We start from the raw sequence: 25863 nt of genomic DNA, 5'->3' as shown, positions 1-25863 counted from the left end.
TCCTTCTTCTCATCCTTCTCCTTCTTCTCATCCTTCTCCTTCTCCTTCTTCTCATCCTTCTCCTTCTCCTTCTTCTCATCCTTCTCCTTCTTCTCATCCTTCTCCTTCTTCTCATCCTTCTCCTTCTTCTCATCCTTCTCCTTCTTCTCATCCTTCTCCTTCTTCTCATCCTTCTTCTCATCCTTCTCCTTCTTCTCATCCTTCTCCTTCTTCTCATCCTTCTCCTTCTTCTCATCCTTCTCCTTCTTCTCATCCTTCTTCTCATCCTTCTCCTTCTCCTTCTTCTCATCCTTCTCCTTCTCCTTCTTCTCATCCTTCTCCTTCTCATCCTTCTCTTTCTTCTCATCCTTCTTCTTCTCATCCTTCTCCTTCTCCTTCTTCTCATCCTTCTTCTCCTCATCCTTCTCCTTCTTCTCATCCTTCTCCTTCTTCTCATCCTTCTCCTTCTTCTCATCCTTCTCATCCTTCTCCTTCTCCTTCTTCTCATCCTTCTCCTTCTCCTTCTCATCCTTCTCCTTCTCCTTCTTCTCATCCTTCTCCTTCTTCTCATCCTTCTCCTTCTCCTTCTCTTTCCTCATCTCCAAGGGCATTTAAATTAAAGGTACAGTGTTCTGCACTAATTTAAAGGCTCTCTGAAGCCTAGAAACCCTTTTTATAAGTCATCTTCGTAGCGAAGAAATTCGCATCGAATCGAATTTCACACTGGAATTCGCCGAATCAGCCGAATCGAATTTTTGAGAAATTCGCTCATCTCTAGCTGTGATAGATCTAGATATCACAATATATTCAAATAATAAAGTAATCAGTGCACAATATATAAAGTGCTATTCGTGCGATATGTGCAATAGGTGATATAAATCAATAAATGTCCATATTAATCATTCTGATTTCAATAAATAAATAAAAGGTTAATTCAACAGAAGTCTTTCTTCAATTCAATTGCGATATAATCTTATGACCAAGGTGCAGTAGTGCATGTGTCTTTAAAAGTAATCCACCACTTCTGATGGGTGTGCACTCACCAGAACTTAGGATGTATACAGGCATTGGTTGCAATCTGTCACATCGGGTGCAGGGATAGTAGGACAGTTTAAGAATTAATCCAGCATCCTCACAGTACCGGTGGTGTGTGCCTCTTTAAATCTGGGGAAGATTGCTCAACCACAGGAGCCAAAAGGTACTCATATAGTGTAGTATTTATTGTTAAAAGATGGGTATACATAAGTCAAAGTAATTCACGTCGAAAATAAAAATATCAGGTACCAAAATGGCCGTCGCTCCTTGCCCAGGGGACGACGGCGTGATGTCAACAATGTGGCGCCACCACATGCATTGGCATATGTCCCATATAGCAGTGTCTAGCTTCTCAAGTCTTTTTTTACATGTGTTTGCTTATTAGCTTTAAAAATGCCCAGGATTTAACAAGAATCACTCCCCATAGATTTTAATGATATTTGCCTCAAAGTTAAGGTTTGCTGAAATTTGAAGCTGGTCAGATTTGCCAATCACTAATCAATAGGTATTGTTCTATAATTGGACCATTTTTAATGACAAAATAGGTAAGTATTGCAGAAATGTACAGCATATAATTTTTTCTTTTACCCATATACATACTTTAATGCAACCAGGAGTTTTCTGCTACCTTAGGGAGGTTAGAACCTCCAGCCCTTAAAGGCTGATTTCTCCGAATAAGAAGAAATAAGATCATTTTTATTTTATTCAATCTGGGAAGATCGATTGCCAGCAAAGTAATAAAACTAAAGAATGTTGGATCATAACAAAATATTACGTTGTTTTTAAAAAAAAAAAAAAAAAACCAGTTTGTAACAAACTCAGATTGGTCTTCTATATGATATTATACACATTTAGTTAAATGGGTTTCTCTTCTACTTTTTTCTCTTTTTTACAGTCATTTTTCCTTGCCTTTACCTCGGTACTCTCCTCCGCATTTCATGTAAATGCAAATTGCTTAAACGTACCAAATTTTCCATGTTTCGTGCATGAACAGCTCTTTGTGAGAAAGTTTTCCCTGCATAAACTAAAGAATACACATTTGAATAAAAGAGCTTCTGAGCCATACAAGCTCATGCTACAAAATTTGTTTGGCGCTACAAAAGATGTGCTATCAGCAGTTCAATAACAGAATGACCTCAAACTAAAGGCATTGATGAAATAATGACTACGATGAGGCTCAGTTAGTAACTATTTATGCATTGTTTTCCGATTTCACTGAACATTCAGTAATGGGATTCGAAGTGTTCTTCCATATGCTAAAAATATTTAGCACAGCTTTTGTGATCCGTTCTGACAATCTGATGATGCCAAGCTTGTGCCATTTACAGAGATAAACTAATTATCCTTGAAGCTCAAAGAGCACATTGTATAAACAATAGTATGCAACAAATTTTGACGAGGCCCGCGGAAGCAAAAATGTGCTTCTACGTTGCTGCAAACTGAAATAATTCTTGTGTAGCGATTATTTTGCCTTTCCCGCTCGCTGGGTGCTTTTTATAATGTTTCCATGAAAATATTTTAATCCCACAGAAAATTATAGTGTAATTTCCACTTTGTGAGCGGAATAAATAACACAGCACAAAATAACAATTCTGGAATAGGTGTAATAACAGTCTCGGCTATACAGAACCTGCTGATTATTAAACACATGGAAAAGCTTGGAAGGTTAATTATAGGTATTACTTTCTGTTTACATGAATAAAGAAATCTTTGGAAATTCTGTGTTTGTACTGTGGAAAAAAAGACATGCTGGCTTATTTACTAAGACATTGCAAAGTACACCAATGATGTGAAAAATACAGTTACTGATTGCAACTAATCACAAAAAAATTTAGCAATTGACCTAATTAATGTGGAATCTGATTGGGTGATAAGGATTACTTCACTTCTTATTAGGGTGATAATAGTAGGTCTGCAAAATTCAACCAATCATTTTTAGAACTGAAAAAAAACATGTTTCCCACATCACCAGCTCCTAGACATTTTGTTTTGTATTTCCTTAAAGAAAAGCTAGTAAAACCATGAATCCACCGTCACATAGCCATAGGTAACACCTCTTTCAATACTAGAGACAGCTAATAGCTAGCTGCTGTTCATGTGGCCACACAGTCTTGTATCAGACCCTCACAACATGACGTCATGACACCACTGATTTAGAACTAGAAGACCCCAAGGGGACAATTCAACAAATACTTTTGACAACCAATGGGCAGTTTTCATGTCACCAGGAAGTGATATTAGCATTGCAAGAAGGACCCACCCATACTGCAGACCTTAAAAAATAAAAATCGGGGCCGAGCCTGTCATACGGCCACAGTTTCAAGCAAAGATTAGCTGGAGGCGGGTGGAATGGGAAGACAAAATGTTTTTGACCAGTTAAAATGTTTGTGAATGCATTTTTAACTAAGCCATTGCCTAATCCAAAATCACTGTATTATATTTAATTTGAAGTGTGCCATTACCTTTTGCTAACTCTTTTTTGGAGCAGTCACGTTAGGAGAGCAGATAACTTTGTAGTAAGCTAAGCCCGAAACAAGATAAAGAAGGGGAAGGGCAGACATGAATAGATAAACAGTAGAGGCAAGAAGATATAGAGTTAACATCTGGAATCAGGAGAGATGAGGTTACTTACCAGGATTGGTGGGATTGAATGTTTAGGAGTGGCTTCAATGGTGTTAAGGAGGGACTGAGATTTTTGAAGGTGTTCATAATTATCAGCATAGATCACATAATAGGGACCCATTTATTGTTATGATGTCCTCATTAGAATTTCCATTTAACAGTGGATTAACTGGGAGGGACATTGACGTATCTGGGGAGAGTTTGGATTGTACCTGGGGACCTTTAAGTGGTTCCACAGATACAAAACTAAGGTTGGTTCTGTAGTGTCTTTAAAGTTTGGCAACCTTGATAATTATTGTTATTATATTTTTAATGGAGAAAGGAGCTTCTTGAGGACGCGTGGATTGAAATGCATTGAGGCTGAGCCGCTGAGCCATTGACATCAGATTAGGTCCTATTCCTGACATCACTTTGAATTTCCATGGAACCCATGCTGGGTCCCTGGTTATGAGTGGCAGTGTTTGGCCAAGGTCCTAAACAGTGAGCTGTCTATGTTGGTGCCTCTCCTTGGCACCCTTCAGTGTGAGTGCAATATTTTATGTGTATGCTTTATGGATAAATAAAGTGTACTTCACTATTAGCTTTCTCTCATTTCTTCTTGGTGGATGAGAGTTGCATAATAACATCCATGGGCTAATTGGATACAGTCGCTATATATCTTGAATTGGGACATTTAATGCCTTCAGGCTGCTCTGTTGGCCACAGGGTTCTGTCACTTTCAATTTCCATGGAACCCATGCTGACTCCCTGGTTATGAGTGGCAGTGTGTGGCCAAGGTCCTGAGTAGCGAGCTGTCTATGTTGGTGCCTCTCCTTGGCACCCTTCAGTGTGAGTGCAATATTTTATGTGTATACTTTATGGATAAATAAATCGTACTTCACTGTTCGCTTTCTCTCATTTGTTCTTGGCGGATGAGAGTTGCATAATAACATCCATGGGCTAATTGGATACAGTCACTATATATCTTGGATTGGGACATTTAATGCTTTCAGGCTGCACTGTTGGCCACAGGGTTCTGGTGAGCGAGTAATTCACTTATACGTGGTGGAGCACTTTTTATGAAGACTGTTTCCCACTTAGTAATACTTTCAAGGACACGGTGACTGGGACTGTTCATAAGATAAGGATTTTATATGAAGTTAACCATTTCCTGTCCGGACACTTTTACCCCCTTCCTGTCCAGGGCAATTTTCAGCTTTCAGCGCTATCACACTTTGAATGACAATTGCGCGGTCATGCAATACTGTCCCATATGAGTTTTTTACCATTTTTTTGAGATAGATAAAGCTTTATTTTGGTGGTATTTATTCACCGCTGGGATTTTTATTTTTTTGCTATGTAAATGAAAAAGTCCAAACATTTTGAAAAAAGGGTTTTTCTTAAACAATTTTGCAAATAAATACTATTTCATCATAAATCGTGGGCAAAATTTATTCCGTTATCTTTATAGTAAAAAAATAAATAAACAAGCCAAATTAGTATATAACCAAAAATTATAATTTTTAAAGATTTTTTTTTACATTTTTATTTTTTTTTATATTATTATTTTTTCTTTTTACATACCATCACCCTAGCAGTACAGTGTCACCATGGTGACACTGTACTACTAGTGGGGAGTGATGAAGATTTTTTTTTTTTTTACACTGATTGCTTTTACACCCAGATAGGATGTAAAAGCAATCATTTCTCTCTCTCTCTGCATTCTTGCAGCCATTGATAACTACTGAGTGAGCTGTGATTGGTCACAGCTTGTCACATGGTACAAGGCTGTTGTGAATAGCCTTCTACCATGTGACCTCTGTGATCATTCACCGATTTCACACGTAGTAAGCAATGATGTCGCAAGTGACATCTTGCTTACTACTTTGCATGTGATCCCTGATTGGCCAATCAGTGATCACATGATCGGGACCTTGTACAGAGGTCCCGTCTGACGATCAGTGTTTCACTGTGTCCGGAGGACACAGCGGGCACCGGATCGCGGTGCTGCGCGCTCCCAGGGAGCGCGCACAAGCAGGGTGCGGGGAGGCCATTTATAAACGGCCACCTGACCGTGCAGTGCCACCGTCCAGCCGTTTATATACAACGGCCGGATGGGAGGTGGTTAATAAGGATTTTATATTGATTATTCTTCTGACTTACCTGCTGGTCTTGGTCTGATTCATTGGAGTATCAGAGTAATTTGTTATAACATTTATATGTTTTAAGCATTTCTGATTTAAAGAACTAGCGCCTACCTTTATTTACATTTTTGTTATTATGTTTAGGTTTAAAGTAATGTTTATACTGGTTATTTGTTGAAAAATAGCCGCTATGGCCAATTTTCACTCCAAAATGGTGTCAGTCTGATTATTTCAGGATTATTTGTAAGAAAGGAATGGGGGAATAATTGTTTTTAGAGTTAGAGGTTGGTGACATCTGTTTTCTCTAGCTGATTCAGGCAGGGGGCATGATACCCTCTGCAACAATGTAAAATTCCCTAATAGTGCCATGGCTACAAGAAAGTCACACATGAATTTTTTGACAATCATATTACCTCTTTTTGAAATAGAAAGTTATTTTTTAATAACATAAAATTATAAACAACTTGTTACTTAGCAAGTATATACAGTATATTAAGTTTTTTTTTTTTAGCTACAGGTTTTCCTAAAACAAAATTATGACATAAAAAAAAGTATATAATCTAATATTAACATACTATGAAGTTCACTGTATCAAACCTTTGCACCCATACAAGTCTGTATTTAGAGCCAAATGAAAAGTTTGCACTTACAAAAAGTATTGTTATATACTGTATAATCATTTGGTCTTGTGATACATTTCAACACATCAAGGCAGTTTTTGCATGCATTTCTGTACACTCTTTCCAGGTAGAAGGTTTCGTCTAGCTCAAGATTTACAAAACTTTTTCCTAAGATTAACAGATACATAACAGCAACCAAGATATCTTAAAATTGTACTTCATATAGGTACAAAACAACATGGCTGAAAACACTTCCCCTGCCACCATGTGACAAGAACCAGCATTGTCACATGGGAGGAAGGAGAGTAACAAGCTCCTCCAATACCTGGAAACACAAGGTATTTTTCTTTACTACTGGCAGCTGAGCTCATCTGCAATGGACTACAGGGATGTGAAGTATGTACTGCTGGGTAGGCTCTTTATAAACTTGATTTAGAGCTGCTGTAAAACATGAAATCCAAAGCTGAAGTTTAAGTATGACATTTTTTACATGGATACATAAATCCTGCTTGGACCAATGCAAAGGCTGTATGTGCCATACCCATGAGTTTACTACAGTGATTGCTAGCTCCTGGGTCCTGTATCAAGTGGCTACCCTGATGCTTATTATAGGAGGTCTCCCACTCAGCATGAACACCATTCACGGAACAATTTACATTTTCTCCATGAATGCAAAGTGTTCTCTGGTTGGATGAGGTGGAGATCATGACATCACCATTTTGCCTCTCTACCTAGTCCAATCAGAAAATACTTTGCATTTATTAAGGAAATGCAAAATATTCCCTGAATGACATCCATGCAAGTACATGACCTCCTATGTTCACAATGCAACAAAGCAACCTCTCAGCACAGAACCCAAAAGCTAGTGGAGATCACCATTGTAACAGTGCCTACTACACTGACATTTTTTAGAACATTGGCAACTGGATATCTGTACGAACCTCTGGGGATGACAGTGTGACCCAGTAATACCATAGCCCCTCCAAGGGAAGTGCTCCTCAGGCACTCTATGATGTGTAAGTGCATGTTACAGTATATAATTATTGGAAAGTGCCTTGTTGCTAAACATTACCCTCTTCCGCCTAATGAAGTATATGACCTGCAGCATATGTATAGTCATTGTTGTAAACTGCCTTATTTCCATGACCATTCCATTTCTCTAACAAACATTTAAGTATCCAAATGAATTGACTCCCCCCAGTTTTTAGGTATACTGGTTATACCTAATTGGGCACTACATAGTAAAGAATTCAGCCTAAAAAAAAAAAACCTGGTTAACCTGTACTTTTTACCTCTTCTATACAATGCATCATCTTTTAATAAAGAAAAATGTATGCATTAATAAGAAATCGAACACTACTGTAGAAAAAAAAAAGACTACAATTGCAGCACATCTATAGCTTATAATAAAATAAAATGATTACTATAGCTACATAAGACATGGCAGAAGGAGATAGCCCAGTGAATATAAATACCTGGCTAGGAATATGTTATGCATTACAAAGCTACAGTAAATTATACTATTGGAAGATAGCAACATTTAGTTAATGCTGAACTCAGGCTGCTATAAAAGTTGCACATTAATGCAACTCTGCGCTCATTATTACAGAATTAAATGCATTTTTGTTAAATCCCTGGATTTGACTCAGTGTGAACCTCTTGCAGTCCCTGTTCAGCAGAGCTCAGACTGCACAAGTAGTCAACCAATTGTTCTGTAGTGCTCATGTGCTAACAAGGAACATGCTGATAGAAGATAGAAGAGTGTCAGAGAGATGAGCTCATCATTCTTCTGCTCTCCCTTTCACTGTCCAATCACAGTCTGGGGGAGGGATAAGACCTGTAACTGCTACTTAACTGCAGCAGAGAAATATCAGGTCTCCTCTCCTGTCATATTGGACTATGCTGGGTGGCAAAGCTTTTTAAATATCAGGACTAAGTAGCACGAAATGCAATTTATTTGGTAGATAAAATTGCTGCTTAATATGTATTTCATCTGTGTATCTCACTGTTTTCCCAACTTCAGCTTTAAAGCCAAGCTGACCAGCGCTACAAAATTTAGTAAGGAAGTGTATTAAAATTTAGTAAGGCAACACATTAACTAGGGACTAATTAAAAAACTCTTCAATTCAAAGATCCACAAGAACTGCGCTTCTTTTATATACAGTACACCAGCAGCAACATCTGTAGAGAATGCAAGCACATTCACCAGATCAAACTTGTAATTAAATATGAGGGTCACATGCACCTGAACTGAAATATCACCTCTAGTCTGTTTTTTGTACTATGATTGAAATTACTCTGCTATATATCTACCAATCTGCATCATCCCACAACTATATAAAAAACACATACATTCATTAAGTTTAAAAGAGGAGGAAGGAACATTGTACAAAACATAATATAAAGAAGCGTATTTCATTAGCTGCCTCTTGGCTGGCTTTATGTTAGCAAGGACTTCATCAAGTTACCCTTAGAAAAAATCCACCTACCACAAACTGTTACTGTTTGTCATCATAATCTTATCATAATATAATATCATAAATATTGCCATTATGTCCAAAACAAAAAGTGTTACTAACCCACAACAGTAAAATCAGTCTCTATATGCAATAAAGCATGCTGGTTATACTCCCTGTGGAGCCTAAGGGGTTAATTATTATTATACAGGATTTATATAGCGCCAACAGTTTGCTCAGCGCTTTACAATATAATGGGAGACAATACAGCAACAATACAGTTCAATACAAGAGGGATAGGAGGGCCCTGCTCCTTGGAGCTTACAATCTAAGAGGGAGGGGCTAGTGGTACAAAAGGTAGTAACTGTGGGGGGATGGACTGGTAGGAGGAATAGAAGATTCCATTATTAGCTGAGGGCAGGATAGGCTTCCCTGAAGAGATAGGTTTTCAGAGATCATCTAAAAGTGAGCAGAGTAGTCTGATATATTGGGGTAGAGAGTTCCAGAGAATGGGAGAAGCTCTGAAGAAGTCTTGGAGATGAGCATGGAAGGAGGAGACAAGGGAACTAGAGAGCAGGTTGTGCAAGGACCGGAGAGTACGATTTGGGTGATATTTGGAGACAAGATTGGTGATGTAATTTGGGGCAGAGTTATAAATGGCTTTATATGTTATTGTTAATGTTTTGAATTTTATCCATTGGACAATGGGAAGCCAGTGGAGGGATTGGCAGATAACAGAACGGTTGGTAAGGTGGATGAGTCTGGCAACAGCATTCATGATAGACTGAAGAGGGGATAGCCTGCGATGACGTAGGCCAATGAGGAGGGAGTTCCAATAGTCAAGGCAAGAGATAACAAGGGAGTGAATAAGTTGCTTAGTGGTTTCTGAGGTTAAGAACGGGTGTAACGGGCAGGTTAATCCTCTGCATTATGTAAAAAGGCTGTTTGAGCTTGTCTTCTCTGATCATCCCATTCATCTACTGTCCCAATTCATCTGCCATAGTTAGAGCAGTGGCAAGTCTGCACATGCTCAGTTTGGTGTGTATTGCTAGAAAGAGGTTTTTTTTTGGGTCAGATGGTGTATGTGATCGGCACAGGGCCAATCAGGCAGTCCAGACTGAGGGTCAGGGGTTATGTAGCCTCATAGGACAGTCAGAGGAGAATGAAAATTCCTCCTACAAGATTAACCAGTGCTTTGTCAGACACTGATAGAAGTCACAAAACTACTATATACTGCTGATGAGAAAAGGTATTTAGCAGTTTATATTTTCTAAAATAATTGCATTTCCATGTTCTGTGTACTGAGGAAGACCAAATTTAGTGAATACAGGGTCATGAGTTTAGTAGCACTTTAATACCACAATGAAAACTGTATATCATCCATTAGTTATGGAATAATGTACATGTGGCTCAATATTAAAGCCATTAGGTCATAAAGTATTTTAAAAATACAACATGTTCCTCTTTGGTATATTTCTCTTTTCAGCTGGAACCTCTCCAATGTGACAGGACAAGATCTATTCCACAGAGCAGTAAGCCATTAGGATTACATCTATGGTATTTTGTGAAATGGGCAGACATGCCGTAAGTAAACCTTTTTCTAAGCTTATCTTTTCTCTCAACAATTCTTGTGGTTCTGAAGGTACTACACCACACATCGCATACAATATCATAAGTAATAAAAGATTTAATCAAAAGGGTTTCCCTGTGTTATTATCAATATAAATTAAAAAATGAAAGTGAAGAGCTCAAATCATTCCCACTATCCCTTAATCAAAAATTTATATAAATCCTAGAGTCAATCAGTGACAGATCTGTGCAAAACCAATATTATGCAAAAAAAAAAAGCAAAATAAATAGGTGCCACATATAAATTATGTAGTTCACAAAAATAGAAAATCATCAACCCCAAAAAATGTGTATTCTCAATAGACAGTATGTACAGCTGTCCAAACACGATAATATCAGTCCCCATACGCCATCCAATCTTCATGTGAAAAACAACATCCAATTTCTTCTGTGTATCACCAGAGAATCACTTTTCACCACTTGGAAAAACACTGTTGTGACCACCACTAACACAACCCTTCTGGGTGTCTTCTGACCTGATAAGATGGACCCCGCAAGCGGGGGGTAGAGTCCAGAGTTGGACTGGTGACCACCCGCACCAGAGTCCAGAGTAGAGTTGCTATGCAATGTGAATGTTTAATACTGACCAGGGGTGGACTGACAACTCATGGGGCCCCCGGGCAATAGGGAATCATGGGGCCCCTGTGTCCTCACCCAAACAAAGCCTATGAAAAAGCAAATGAAAAAGGTACCAGGGGCATCTCATGGGGCCCCCTACTGAGCCCGGGCCCTCGGGCAGTGCCCGAGTGCTCAAATGGTCAGTCCGCCACAGACACACCCCTTCTGGGTATCTTCTCACCTGATAAGATGGACACCGCAAGTGGGGGGCAGAGTCCAGAGTTTGACTGGTGACCACCAGCACCAGAGTCCAGAGTTGAGTTGCTATGCAATGTGAATGTTTAACACTAACACACCCCCTCCGGGTGTCTTCTCACCTGATAAGATGGGCACTGCAAGCAAATGGAGGTCAAAAATGCTTGTTATAGATGTTTTTGGGGGGTTTTATCCAAAGGACTCTGTGCTCACCACAAAGATGTCAATTCTTCTTTCTTACACATATTGTTTTACATCATGTGACTAGCCTGAAGACATCTGAAAAAATTAAATATTACAATAGAACAGTGGCGATTTGTGGGCAGTCCAGAGTTGAAATGCTATGCAATGTGAATGTTTAACACTTACAAATATTTAAATATCACATTTCTCCAGCTGGCCATGCCTTGAAGGAAGGAGCCATCTTTGTTCAAGACTCTAACTTTTATCATTAAAAAGTAGACATTTATTAGAGGTTTTTCTTTTTAAATATTATGTTATTGTATATTATGCTGTGTCAAGAGTTTATTCCTGCAGACCTGTAAAGTTACTAAGAGGTCCACTTTACTTTATTATGTTTGTAAATAAAGGCCATGTACAAAGCAATAAAAAAAATGAATAATCTTTAATCTTTCCCTTTTATCTACTAATAACAAAGCTTTATCTAGGTTTTTGTCTCCGATATGGTTTCTTTTAAAATGTTTTCATTATACTCATTTTGAATACAATTTCTTTTACAAAAACGTTTATTAAAGTTTTAATAGCACAGGATAACAATGCAACGATTTCTTGTATAAGGAAAAGAGAAAAAGGAGGCATAGAAGTAGGCCGCAAGCAACAAGAGCAAATCAAAACAGACGGGTCATTGCCATCATAACAATACACAGAAAGGATAATAGCAGGCTGTGGGGATGTATTCTAGTAGAGACATCCTTACTGTAAAGGGTCTGCTCCACCTATTGAAAAAAATGGCATTGGCAATAACTGGTAGGCCAGCAAACAGAAGATAAGAGGAGTCCATTAGTAGCATTGGGGTGAAAGAAGAAGGAGAAGAAGGACAGGATAAGGTGGAAGGGGGGGGGGGAGGAGAAGGAGTCCTGTACAGCCAAGAGTCCACAGCTAAAAGCTGCTTAGTGATTGTTAGGGGGGTGGTGACCCATTTGATGTGCACACACATCTTGGAGATATAAATAGATCTCCCACATTTGATCTCATTTCTTTTTCTCTATATTTGGGTGACAAGCTTGACACATCATTGCGCGGTCCTGTAATTATCCTTCCATTTAGGTAAGCGGTTTCTTTTTCTTTATTACTCCCTAATGGGGTTGGATATGCGACCATACTTATATATATTTATCTACCATTTAAATTGGGGGTTTTGTTTTGATATTTTTTCCAGGTTTTTCCTGGATTCATTTTGTCCACAAGGCTGGAGGACTTTACTATGTATGGAGCTGTATTTCCCCATTAGTTTCCAAACAACATTGGCTACAATAGAACCTGTATCTGCACTAGTAACGGTAGGTGTTTTGTTAGACCTACTGGTTATTCCGTATACAAGAAAGGCTATAACACTTTTTTTTTGTTTACTTCGCAGTCATTATTGTCCCTATTTTGTGTTATGTAGTTCACCTCTGTGGCTGTCAGTGCTGCTTCAGTGCCTCTTTGGAGGAGTCTTGCCTGGTTGGTGCCTGCTTGGATGTGGTCTGGGGAGGATAGGCAAACTTGGCTACACATCAAATGCTTTTAATTGTGGTGGAAATCTTCTCTTCTTTTTCTTTGGCTTTCCCTGTATTATGTTGTGAGTATTGCATTTTTGATATTTGCACAATGGTGTTATATACAATTGCTGATAGAATTGCTGTATGATCTAAATATGTATGTTTCAGCTTCTAGAGGCTATATCACCGATGCACAGAGTCTTGTCCCTGCAGAAGGAGTAGACTTACTCTGAAATTCCTGAATGTTATTCTGGAACTCTGTAATGTTGATATACCTTTGTATGGAGATATTGTACTTATCTTTCAGTAACCGCCCGCATAATATTTTATGTTTGCTAATTTTTAAACATCTATGTTCAATAAAGATTGATATAATTTTTACTTATTCATTGATGCCTTTAAAGTCCCAACCATAGGTGTTTTTCTTTAATACAACTTAGTGATTGTTAAGTCGAGAGCAAGGAACGATCCAGGTTCAGTTTGTTGTTGTAGTCAACCCAAGGTCACCATACCCTCAGATATTTGGCGTGGGTGTTATTCAAAATGGAGGTGAACTTCTCATGCACCATAGTCCCCATGAGGCATTGCTTAACCTCTGCTAGGTTAAGAACTTGTTGTCTCCAGACTTTAATGAGCTGCCAGGAAAACAAAGCTGACAAACTTCCTCTGATTTCTAGACCGAGCCGCATTAGGCTTGTGAGGCATGGATCACAGGCCAAGTGTACATTCAGTGCAGTTCTAATTATTGTGTATGTCTGGGTCTAAAAAATGATTACCTAGGGGCAGGTCCACCAGAAGTGAAGCAGAGTGCCATGCTCTCTACAGCCCCAAAAACACATTGGAGATGCACTGGGAGTAAACCAATAGATGCAATTGGGGATCAAGTACCACCGGGAAAGCAGTTTAAATGCATTCTCCTGGGCTATGATGTTCTGAGAGTACTTAGAAGAGGCAAGCCAAACACTATTCAAGGTAGCTTGATCCAGGGACTTGCCATACAGGAGAGTTTGCTGCCGCTCGAGGCATTTACAAAGGAGGAATAGATATTAGAAATGAGGCCCTTCAAATGTGGGTCCTTCCAACAAGTTTTCAAAGGAGATCAACTGTTTAGGGGACCCGTCTTATGTTTAAGGAGGCTACAGACATATGTGAGATTTAGAGATGATGGAAAGATTATGAGGTTGGGAGATGCCAGTATTCCTTCAAGTAACTGACAGATTTCACTCCATCAGTTGATAGACGTTCATAAAAATATCTGACTCCTTTCATTTGCCACCAACGAAATGCCAGCGGATTATCATAGGCTGGGAGAAATTGAGGAGTATCGAGTACACCGGACAAAAATAAATGGAGGAGAGATAAGATTACTGGAGTATTTGAATATAATTGATTTGAAGAGTATCACTGTGTTTTCTATACATCACCACCTCCTTTACACTTTGAATCCAAAAGGGCTGAAGACAGCTAACTACTGGTATAAAACTGCTGCAACAAGTTTCTTTAAAAAACAAATAAATTTTACCCTCTTTAATGGTGAATACAATATCTAAAATAAATTGTATGTTATGATGGTCATATTGGTACACCAACCTAATCCCTCTGTCATTATTATTTAGGTTTATGTTAAGGTTTAGGTTTATGTTAAAAGATTCCATGTTACTATATCCATTTAGTATCCATGTTATAAAAACACCCAGTTGTCTATATATATATCTGCTAAGTATACCTCTTCTAAAATAACAAATTTCCAGAAACACATTGATTTGCCCTGGGACTTTAAATGAGGTGCAACACGCATAACTTTTGAATGCGTGATATACAGATTTATTGATTATTATAATAAGATAGTATACAAAATGGATATCATGCTGTAAAGCTGATTTGTAATATATTTCATATCACAATACAATATTCGAAAAATCAGTACACGATTAGAATAAAAAAAAATGCATCCTATAACTTGACGTGTTTTGTGATTCTTTGTTCACTTCCTCAGAAGTTGATGTACATATACATATCTGTAAAGTAGAACATCATTTTTGAAAAACATAACCTGATTGGTGATAATTACTGTTGTTCAAAGACCAAGGGTCACCATCAGGGACTTGATACTCACAAATCAGCTAAAATAAAAGCACAAAATCGTATTCCAATGGTGACTGCCAGGGATATCTGAGCTGTGGGCATGAGGTCCATGGGGACCCAACAGGAGAAGCAGTGGGTAAGTATGAAACAGGTAGGATAAAGGCCATATCCAATCCATCATGTCCCCCAGAGTTGTAGCTGTAAAAAATATGTGCCTAATTCTATTGTGTAACTAAATCTAACTATAGTATCAGCCAAAATAAAGTGAGAAAATAATGTAATAATAAATGTAAAAATTCAGATGAATTGTAGGCTAATACTAATGGAAATGCATAAAGGGGTAAAAAAAGGAAAAAGGAACCCATGTCCAAAAGATCAGTACTGAAAAAAGAAGAAATTGGCAAAGAGAATGTGAGGAGAAATCCACTTATCCAAAAGAATGAGAGAAAGAAAGGGGGGGATAGAACAAACCACCCAATGCACAAGACTATTCAAGATGGCTGGCAGGCATATTTCTGCTGGACAGCTGTAGTGCTGCACCACCATCCGCCAGAGAAAGATGAAAGGATGTCAACCCCTCCCAACCCTCTCATTTGTACCCCACAGAGTCGCCACTAATCCCTCCCAATGACATGTGTGAGCAGCCCAGGGGTGGAAGCACATGGACTGGCCAGCATCTGCCGCCATGCGAGTGAAATAGTGCTGGCGAGGTGTGAATCCTTCAGTGCTGCAGCGGAACATCACCAGGCATACCGACGCAATAATGTCACGCGTCGAATGCCTCACATGTCTATATATCGCTTAGAAATATACCTCTTCTAAAATAACAAAGCACTGGAGTTCCTAAATTAATTGCTTGTTTTCCAGCTTTGCTCTACATTGGCAAAGCTTTGTATCTACTGTGCTTTCTGCTATCTGGAAATTAAAAAAGATTATCAGTAAAAGTACTATTCTTCCAATAATGCCAATGTACAACGTAACATCCACTATACCTGTTATTACCATCTAATATATGATAAGCCCCAGCTACTTTAGCACGATTTTAAAGCCACCAATCAGTGCGACTTCATATGTAGCTTGCCAACATCTGTGCGACTCCATACACAGATGTCAATGCAAGTTGCACATGAAATCTCAAAAAATAGTGCAGGAACCTTATTCAAAGCCACTGCTACTCAAGTCACACCAATTTGAACTGTTTCATAGTGGCAAATAGGATGCAACTTTTCATGGGATTTTGATGCGTCAAGTCCCATGAAAAGTTGCACCCGGGGTGAATGGGGGCTTAAACATATGTTTAGTAGTTTTGAGTTATGAAAACATAAACCACCAAAGGCTGAATAAAAAAAATCTATATATCATCAAAGTCTACATGCAAATTAACTAACCAAACTACTTATCTCCTGAAGGGTTCTGTCTTAACTATTGCACATTAGATAAGTAACATATAATGGGTATGCATAGGGGACACATTAACAAATATTTAATTTATTTTATTTAAAATCCCCAGTTAAAAGGTCCTTGTTTAATAGTCTTGAACCTCCTTTACACAGTAGGATCCCCTGGTAATACTAGTGTTTCTATCTTGTAACAACCACTGCATTTGTTTTACATGCCTGTTTATCCAATATCACCATCTAACTGCTTTTGTTGGCAGGTTAAATTACCAAATTGTTCTTCTCCAACAACTGATTATAAGCTTGCTTACTCTTCTCATACGCTCTCTGTTTTTAACTTTAATTCTGTTCATAATGTCAAGAATATGGTGTCCGTTTGTGACACAGAGAATAGCTGCGATTCAGAGGATCGCAGCTACTCTCTGGTCATTCACAGTTTATGACACTCAGGAGATCAGCGAAGAGCGATGTCAGCCCTTCACTGGAGATCTGTGTTCTCCCTCCAGATTCTCCAGCCCAGAGCTGGAGAATCGGAGGAACCGCAAACTAAGCAGAGATAATTTACCTCTGTTTAGTAAACTGATCTCTTGCTGTAATCTCGTGAGATTATAGTAAAAGCAGCCATTTTCCAGCATTTGTAGATCGTTCTCCCTTCATTCGGAGAACTGATCTATACCACTTCATAAAAGGCATTCACAGGAGAACAGTGTTCTCCGAGAATGCCGGAGAACTGAGCAGCTATCATTTACCGCTGGTTCATAAACGGACTCCTATGTTTGAAAAATTCAGAGGAATAGTTTCACAGGATTAAAATAAAACTAAAAAGACAAACTTTTTTCATTTTGAATACAGTAAGTGGTTGTTATAACCCGTCAGCTTTTTCTTGCCATCTGTGTGCCATTGGGGAGATTTTGCTTTAGTTTTTGTTCAATAGCCAAAACAGAAAGTGACAGGAAATCACTCCAAAGTGATGGAATCTCTAGTTGTCACCAGGGACACCAGAACTATTGTCCCCATTAGTAGATTTCCCCTCAATTTCTGTTTTGGTGATAACCAAGTTTTCTTTCACTCTCCCAAAATGTACAATATTTCTTTTGGGTCTAATTGCTCTGTAAAGCTGAACCCCAGGTAAAAAAAAAAAAAAAATGAAAAGCCCAGGTAATAAAAAAATGAAAAATCAACTTTTGCTTTAATATCCACCTTTATTCTGCAATTTCCCCTTGCAGAAGGCCCTCTAGATGTCACAAATCTTCTGTGGTTAAATGATAGCCGGTTTCATTTAACCCACTTCCTGTGAACCCAGGTTGTCATAGACACGCCCCCCGAGAGTACATCATAACACCCTCCTGGGTTTAAAGTAAATACTAAACTGAATGGTGCTCACACTTTACTAATTAGGTACCATTCAGTAAGGCCTGTCCCCTGCTGTAGAAAAGGAAGGTCATCACTGGACCATCAAGAAAACCCTTGGTAATAAGGTATGTGGGGGGAAAGCTCAAAAGGGTGGGGAATCGTATAAAACCAAAGTTCTGCTTTAAAGCTGGAGTCCAGGCAAAAAAGCTTTCATTTAAATATGCCTACAAAAGATATAAATCAACTTTGTATGCACCAAATGCCTCTGCAATCTAGATATTATCTTGTAAAAGTATTGGGACACCATCACTGATGATGGAGGGACCCAGCAAGCTCTACCCACTACAAAACCACATGAGGCGGTGCAGACAGGACCAGTCACTCTTCACAATGAGAGAAAGCAGCAGTGACCGGTCCTTATTGCAGGAAGCTCCTATACAGAAGCAAAGTTTTGTGCTGGACTACTGCACAGATCTTGACTAAAGGACTCATCAACCTAGGTCCTTCAACCTGTACAATAAAGACACAGACTGTGTTACATGGGTTTTAAATGTCCACAACCGCCAATTTATTAACCAAGGAATAAATAACATCACAATAAACATAACAATAACTGAATTTATTCTCTCTTGAGAAGAGGAGATTAAGGGGAGATATGATCAACATATATAACATGTATATGTATGGTTCATATAGTGAACTCGGTGTAGAGCTATTCACCGTGAGGTCATCACAGAGGACAAGGGGGCACTCTCTACGTCTGGAGGAAAAGAGATTTAATCTCCAAATACAGAAAGGTTTCTTCACAGTGAGAGCTGTGAAAATGTGGAATAGACTCCCTCAAGAGTTGGTTCTGGCCAGCTCAGTGGATTGCTTTAAAAAAGGCCTGGATTATTTCCTAGATACACAGAATATAACTGGATACCAATATTTATAGGTAAAGATGATCCAGGGAATATCCAATTGCTTCTCAGGGGATCAGGAAGAAATTTTTTTCCCTGCAAGAGCAAGTTTTTTTTTGCCTTCCTCTGAATCAACTGTGGGTATAGGATTATAAATTTTTTTTTTTTTTTAATGGTTGAACTGGATGGACTTTTGTCTTTTTTTCAACCAGACTAACTATGTAACTATGTAAAAATAAATAAAACAATTCAACAATGCAATTCTATTAAGGCAACCAGCAAGGGGTGTCCTTAAGGCACAATTTTAACTAGAATCGTTCATGTTCTTAGCCATGCCCCAACCAGCTTGAGACGTTACGACCTGAAACATTCTTCCATTTTCCCCCAGGGGACCTAGCTCTTGGGAGAATCACTAAATAAAAACCAACCAAGTGGAAGCACCATACCCTAGATGGACACCACAATTTTGTAACAATGTCATTAATCACTAACCCTTTCCAAAGACTCCCTGGCCCACCAAGCTGCTGTGACAAATGTTCATGATTAAAAGAAAAAAAAGAAAAGCAATTATGTGAACAAATTCTGAAACACAAAACATGTTGTCACAACCCTGGACACCTCAGTAACCCTTGATACAAGAGTAGACGGGAAGGAAGTTTCCTCTTCGCCTGAACTTTTGTAATAAATGTCTAGCCTATCTTGCACGAACCCCCTTGCAGCTGCACCCTGCCCCTTTGGCCTCATTCTTTAATCAGGTAAGGACTGCGTCCCCTAAACTAACATTGCTGACCCCTCCCTGACCTTGTTCCCCCCTTAGTCATGCAGACCCTTCGTCCATTCTCTCTTCTCCGGGTCTCACTGGAATACACAAAGCACACTGAGTAAGAATATACCTGATTCTTTAGACAGTATTTGCTTATCCCGTAGTTCAGCTGTAATCATAGATGTGAAAACTTTATTTTTACCCTTGTGCAGACTCTGTTCATTAGTTTGTTGGGGGATATTTGGGGGGACTGTGAAAATTACAAAGTTTAGAATATGATTTTAAAACATAGTGATTTTCATGGTGCACATCAGTGCCCTGACTCGAGGTGTTCTCTCAGGTGAATTCCATGTTGCTTACAGAGAGCAGACATATGAATGTAGACGGAGATAGATGAAGAAGATGTTATGTAACCTCTGTGGTGGCTTCTCTCTTTGAATGTACCATATATCACTTTTTTTGACAGTTTGTGAACAGGTTCATTAATCAGGAAACACATATGACAGATCGTAATAAAATTCGGCAAAGTATAACTGCTGGAGTTCAAGAAAGGAGCCAAACATATCTATATTTAATTTGTTTTAAGCTCAGGAACAGTATTACAAATCATCGGTTCTCTCTTTCTTTTCTGCATTTTTGTTAAATAGTTAAAGTGGAATTCCAGTTTAGATCTATCTAAGCCTAAAGCCTCCTAACACTTACACTAACTACTAGAGCTTTTTATTCTCAGGCAATGAGGCAATGCAGGAACTCCCCCTTCTGAGTCACTTCTTGTCTCCGCCCCCTACCCACCACCCAGTGCCACCCCTTTTAGAGAATACAGAGCCAAGTACCATATTGTTGTGCAAATAAATTGGATGGAATTTGTTAATAACAAAACCCCCACCAGTAACAATAAACCTCCCTAGCAAAAATAAATTGCCACGTAAAAATGGATGCCCTCCAGCAACAATAGATCTCACAGCAGCCAGCAACAATACACCCCTCTCTCAACAATAGATCACATTCAGCAACAATTGACCCACCCCCCCAGCAACATAACAGCTCCCACAGCAACAATAGACCTCCCCAGTAGCATTAGACCACCATGCAAAAATAGATCCCCTCCAGCAACAATAAACTCCAGCAACAATAGACCCCTGACAGCAACAACAGATTTCCCAGCAGCCATCAACAATAGACCCCTCCCTCAACAGTAAATCCCTTTCAGCAAAAACTGACCCACCCAACAATGTAAGCCCCCCCAGCAACAATAGACACCCCCCACCAGCAACAACAAACCTCCCCAGCAACAATAGACTGCCATGCAAAACTAGATACCCACCAGCAACAATAGATCTCACAGCAGCCAGCAACAATAAACCCCTCTCTCTACAGTAGATCACATTTGGCAACAATTGACCCCCCCAGCAACAATAGACCACCATGAAAAAATAGATCACCTCCAGCAACAATAGATCCCCTAGCAGCCAGCATCAATAGACCTTCCAGCACACCCCAGCAACTCCTTGCCATTACATACATTCAGTGCTGGAGGTGCTACAACTGCGTCCCTCCACATTCCTGCTGAAAAAAGCCCTCCTAACTACCCTGTAAAAGGCAGATGCATATTCAATTTAAAGTGTAATTCTAGTCTAGATCTAACAAAGCTTAAAATGTCTACCACCCCCTCCTAACTCCTATTCTGACTACCCTGTAGAAGGAAGATGCTTATACTTACCTATTCTCAGAGCGCTCCGATTCGGTCATGTAATCTCTCCAACAAATGGTTTCAATGTAGAGAGCACTGACAAAGGATGGAATGCCTAGGTAGTGAAGCCAACCATAGTCTTACTATGGGTCATCCATTGTCGGCTGTCCCTTCTCTATACTAAGAGCCGATCACGTAGGAGGAAAGGAGCACCCTTAGAATAGGTAACTATACGCAGCCTCCTTCTACAGGGTACGTGGAATAGAAGTTAGGAGGGGGGTAGTAGCCATTGTAAGCTTAGTTGGATATAGACTAGAATTCCACTTTAAAGTGAACCTGACAGGCATTCTAAGTTGAGATGAGCAAATCGATTTGCACAAACTAGCGACCAGAGGTTCACTGCAGATGGCTGATTGGCTCTAGCAGTGAACAACTTATTTTAAAAAACCCTTAGAAGAGATCAAAAGACCCCGTATCAGTTCACTTTCACAGCTGCAACACACTGACCTCGTGTTCATGAAGCCTGCATTGCTCTGTACACTCACAATGCTGGCCAGTAATAGAGGTCAGTAATGGAGTAGATTCTAATAGTGGCTGGTAAATATGTTTACAACACCCTATAAAACTTTCAGTTAAGTCCAGATTTTTTTCATACATCAAAGTATCACGGGCAGTACTCAATTGTTTCATACATCAAAATAGTCACAGCAGAAATCATATCACAATGTTGGAGCTTCACAGAATCCAATGTGACAAATAACTCCAATGAAGAGGTCCTGCAAGGCTCCATAATGTCTTGACTTGATTTATGGTATGACCACTTTGTGTTTGAATAAAACTGGACTTTTGAATATATTGAATATATAATATATTGAAAGATCCAAGATGTACTGGCAACATATTTTACATATGTTCTTGTGATGTCTATCTTGAGTTCCTACAACACCCTACCTGTGAGGGTCATTATCAGGAAGGTGCGCAGTGGGGAAATTTTTATAGAATCCAAAGATGATCATACTTTTATTTACATGCTGAGGGCAAAGCAAAGTATGGGGCACTATTATAACGGATTAGGTGCACAGGATTTCTCTAGTGGGAATGGGGGGGCTCTGAAATACCCCATCTGGACTAGTAAAGGGTCCAGAGAAAGTTCACAGGAGCATGTTCTAACTCAGGGGTCTTCAAATTTTCTAAAGAAAAGTCCAGTTTACTGTCCTTCAGACTTTAGGAGGGCAGGACTTTGGCTATTGGGAGTAGAAAAAGTTCGGATGTCAGTTGGAATAGGCAATGCCCTATCTTTGGTGTCAGAGGAAGGAAGATCACCCCATTATTGGTATCAGTGGGAGGAATTGTGACCTATCATTGGTGTCATTGGGGCCCATTATTGGTGTCACTGGGAGAAATCATGCCCCATCATTGGTGTCAGTGGGGAGAATTGTGTTCCATTGTTGGTATCAGTGGATGAAATAGTGCTCCAAGGGCTGGATAAAAAAAAAAAGCAAAAAAGCTACAGCTGGCCGCAGTTTGGAGACCACTGTTCTAACTGAATCTGTAAATTGGAAATGCTACTATGATTGATCTATCCTGCAGCAATTATTATATATATATATATATATATATATATATATATATATCCAAAACAATGGATTTCTTTGTGGGTGAGCACCTGAGCATTTACTTCAAATAGAGCGTGGTGGCTGCCCTTGGACTGTTTTATATATTTATACTTTGAGTGCAAAAATGGAAAACAAACTAAGACTACAACACACTAGTGTTCACTGGGGCACACCCGTTGTCTAATGCTTGTGAAAATGACACTTATGTCGAAAAGGATGATGACCCCTGCAGTAAACCAAACTATAAGATATTAGTTTTTAAAATAATAGAAATCTATTTTGTCATTGCTCCAAGGCACCAGACATTGATATACTATTTAATAAACTATAGGTCACTTTGCAAACATTTTAAGAGCTTAAATGTATTCATTTATATCAATGCTCCATTAATGTCATTCTGAAGTGTTTAGTAATAGAATAGAAAGATATTGCGAATGAAACCCAAGTATCCTAGTTATTACACTGTCAATTGTACTGTATATGTAAAGCTGTACTCATACTTTTAGGGGACTTTTTTTTTTTTACAGTGCCTAGATGTTTGCTGTGCAGCTGAATTGAAGGTAAGCCATAGATTATGCAATTTTCTTTCCTTCCAACACAATCAGTGTTGATGGGGAATCCCTCTTGCAGCTCTATTGTGTTCTGCCGACAGGGGGCCTTCCCTGCCAGCAGAACACAATGATTAGTGTTGCCAGCTATAGCTGGCAGCACTGAAATTTGTGTACAATCAGGGTGTACATGCATGGATCGAAAGTAGTTGCAAAGCCCGTACTTTTATAAGCTGCTTTTTTCTAAAGACGATTCTGATTTTCCCCAGTATAAATTTTTTTTCTCTTAAAAAAAATGACAGCATATGTCACCTAATTCATAAGATACTTTTGGCTCCTATCAAGTCCATTTCTCTGTAAATACATGATTCACTCAATATGATAAGTTGTAGGAGAAGAATGTATTGTCTTCTAAAGTGCCTGCCAATTAGTCACTATTACAGTAGCTATTTATCTATAGCACGCGGTACAATTTATCTGATTCAAATGTCCTCCTCTTTCCAAAAGTATGCATCCATCTTTACCACCACTTTCTCCTTGACTTAGCTCAGCTACCTCCAGTAATGCAGATTAACAAAATAGAAATATAAAATGATAGATAAACTCCAGTCCAACAGAAAAAAATTAGCATTTAAACTCAGAAGACACAGCCTACTGCTGAATGGATTTAATTTACACCCTGTTACTCATCCTGTATAGCTAAATGTGTATATCTACTGATCTGTCTTTTAAATGGTAAATAAAAGCAAAAACTTGTCTTTTTTTCTTATTGGATAGAGTAAGAGAGGGTTATAACCCTCATCAGTTTTTTCGGGCCATCTCTGTCCCATTGGGGAGAATTTCCTTTACTTCCTGTTCCATAGTCAAAACAGGAAGTGAAGGAATCTCGGATATCACAAGGGACACCAAAAGTACAAAAAAAACAAACAGTGAGAGCACATTGACTTTGTGCATAACCATAACACAATTTTATTAGGTATATATAAAAACAAGTGAATATTCACAAGCACGTGACATACACAAGCGTATCAAGAATTGCAGTTGAGACTGCCTCCAAGTCCAAAGTGGTCAACTGATGGCATGGGAAGACCTCATAGCGTCCAAAATGACTTATGCATTTCAATGATCAAATCCGCTTCCTCAGAGCCTGGGCCGTTTTGGATTCAAAGAGATATTCCCATGCCATCATTTGACCATTGTGGACCTTGAGGCGGTCTCAATTACAATTCTTGATACACTTGTGCATGTCATATATTTGTGAGTATTCACTTGTTTTTATAAATGCCTAATATAATTGTGTTATGGCAATGCGTTAAGTCGGTCCCTCGCTTGTCATTTTCACAAAAACTAGTGTCCCCATTGGAAGATTTCCCCTTTATTACTATTCTGGTGTCAACTCAAAATTTGGGATTTACTTTTACTTTCACTTTCAATGACAATGGTAAACAGTACAAATAGGATGAATCGGGGGGCACAGAGGGACATAAAGCAATAGCAGCCTGACAGGTGCTCTAATTCCTCTCAACTCTATCCAAAACTAAAAAAAAAGTTTTGCCTTTAACTACACTTTAACATTCCTTTACATACCCCATTAATATGTTCCAATGTTGCCCCAAAATGGGTTTGTTTGTGCACCAATCAAATCCAGGTAATATCTGCAGTTCAGATAAGAAAAACCAAGAGTTTGCAATCTTTTCAAAGACGTGTAGGTTAAAGCTCAATTTCAGATGAAAACAAAAACCCTTCATTTTAACATATTCCTCAATAGCTACAAATTATATACTGGAAATCATTTGCAGGCCCACCCACTGCAGGCTGGCTGTTGAAAACAACAGGAGGGGCCGGATGCAAGACCAATCACCCCGCACAAGGAGAAAGAGTTGTAGTGACCGGTCTGTAGTAGAGGAAGTTCATGCACAATTTTATATTACTGGAATAGTATACTACTGGCAAAAGAACACAAATCACACCAAGATTCAACTTATAATACACATGACTCTTGTATTTAGACAATATTTGCTTATCCAAAAGTTCAGCTTTAACACTTCTGTCTGGTTTGTATCACTGTTTTGTTTCTCCATTGATGAGGTCACCCCTCAATGGAACAATACGTGAAAGTAAATTAAGCCAATGGGAACAGATACAGCAAAAAAAAAAAAAAAAGTTGGCATAAACACTAACTTGTCTGTCTTTACATACAGTATATATTTAGAACATAAACATAGAACCTAGGTTTCTGGTTTACAGAACATCTTCAGGATGCCATGTTGCATTGAATTATACAGAAAATTACAGCAGCTACAGATTAAAATGGAAAGGTAATTTTAATAAAATTAAAATATAACATAGTTTGTTAACCAATTATATATGCTATATTTTTTATTAGCTATATGTTTTAAATGAAGTGGAGATATCCTTTAACAAATACCATATATAAGACATGGTGAAAACTGACGAAAACATGGTACCATGTGGCAACTACCCTTTTTACTTTTATGCACAACCTAGTTC

General features: G+C 38.8%; 1 protein-coding gene across 1 annotated transcript in view; it reads right to left on the bottom strand.

Moving 5' to 3' along the window:
* The window catches only part of DPP6 (dipeptidyl peptidase like 6), a 1666940-nt gene that overhangs the window by 1542686 nt on the left and 98391 nt on the right, over window positions 1–25863 (bottom strand). The window lies entirely within an intron of this gene.

This window comes from Staurois parvus, unplaced genomic scaffold (genome assembly GCF_062004578.1).
Source record: "Staurois parvus isolate SC_StPar_1 unplaced genomic scaffold, SC_StPar_1.0 ptg000005l, whole genome shotgun sequence".
In the NCBI taxonomy this organism is placed as follows: Eukaryota; Metazoa; Chordata; class Amphibia; order Anura; family Ranidae; genus Staurois; species Staurois parvus.
Note: the sequence above shows the minus strand (reverse complement) of the source record. Positions and strands in the feature narration are given on the sequence as shown.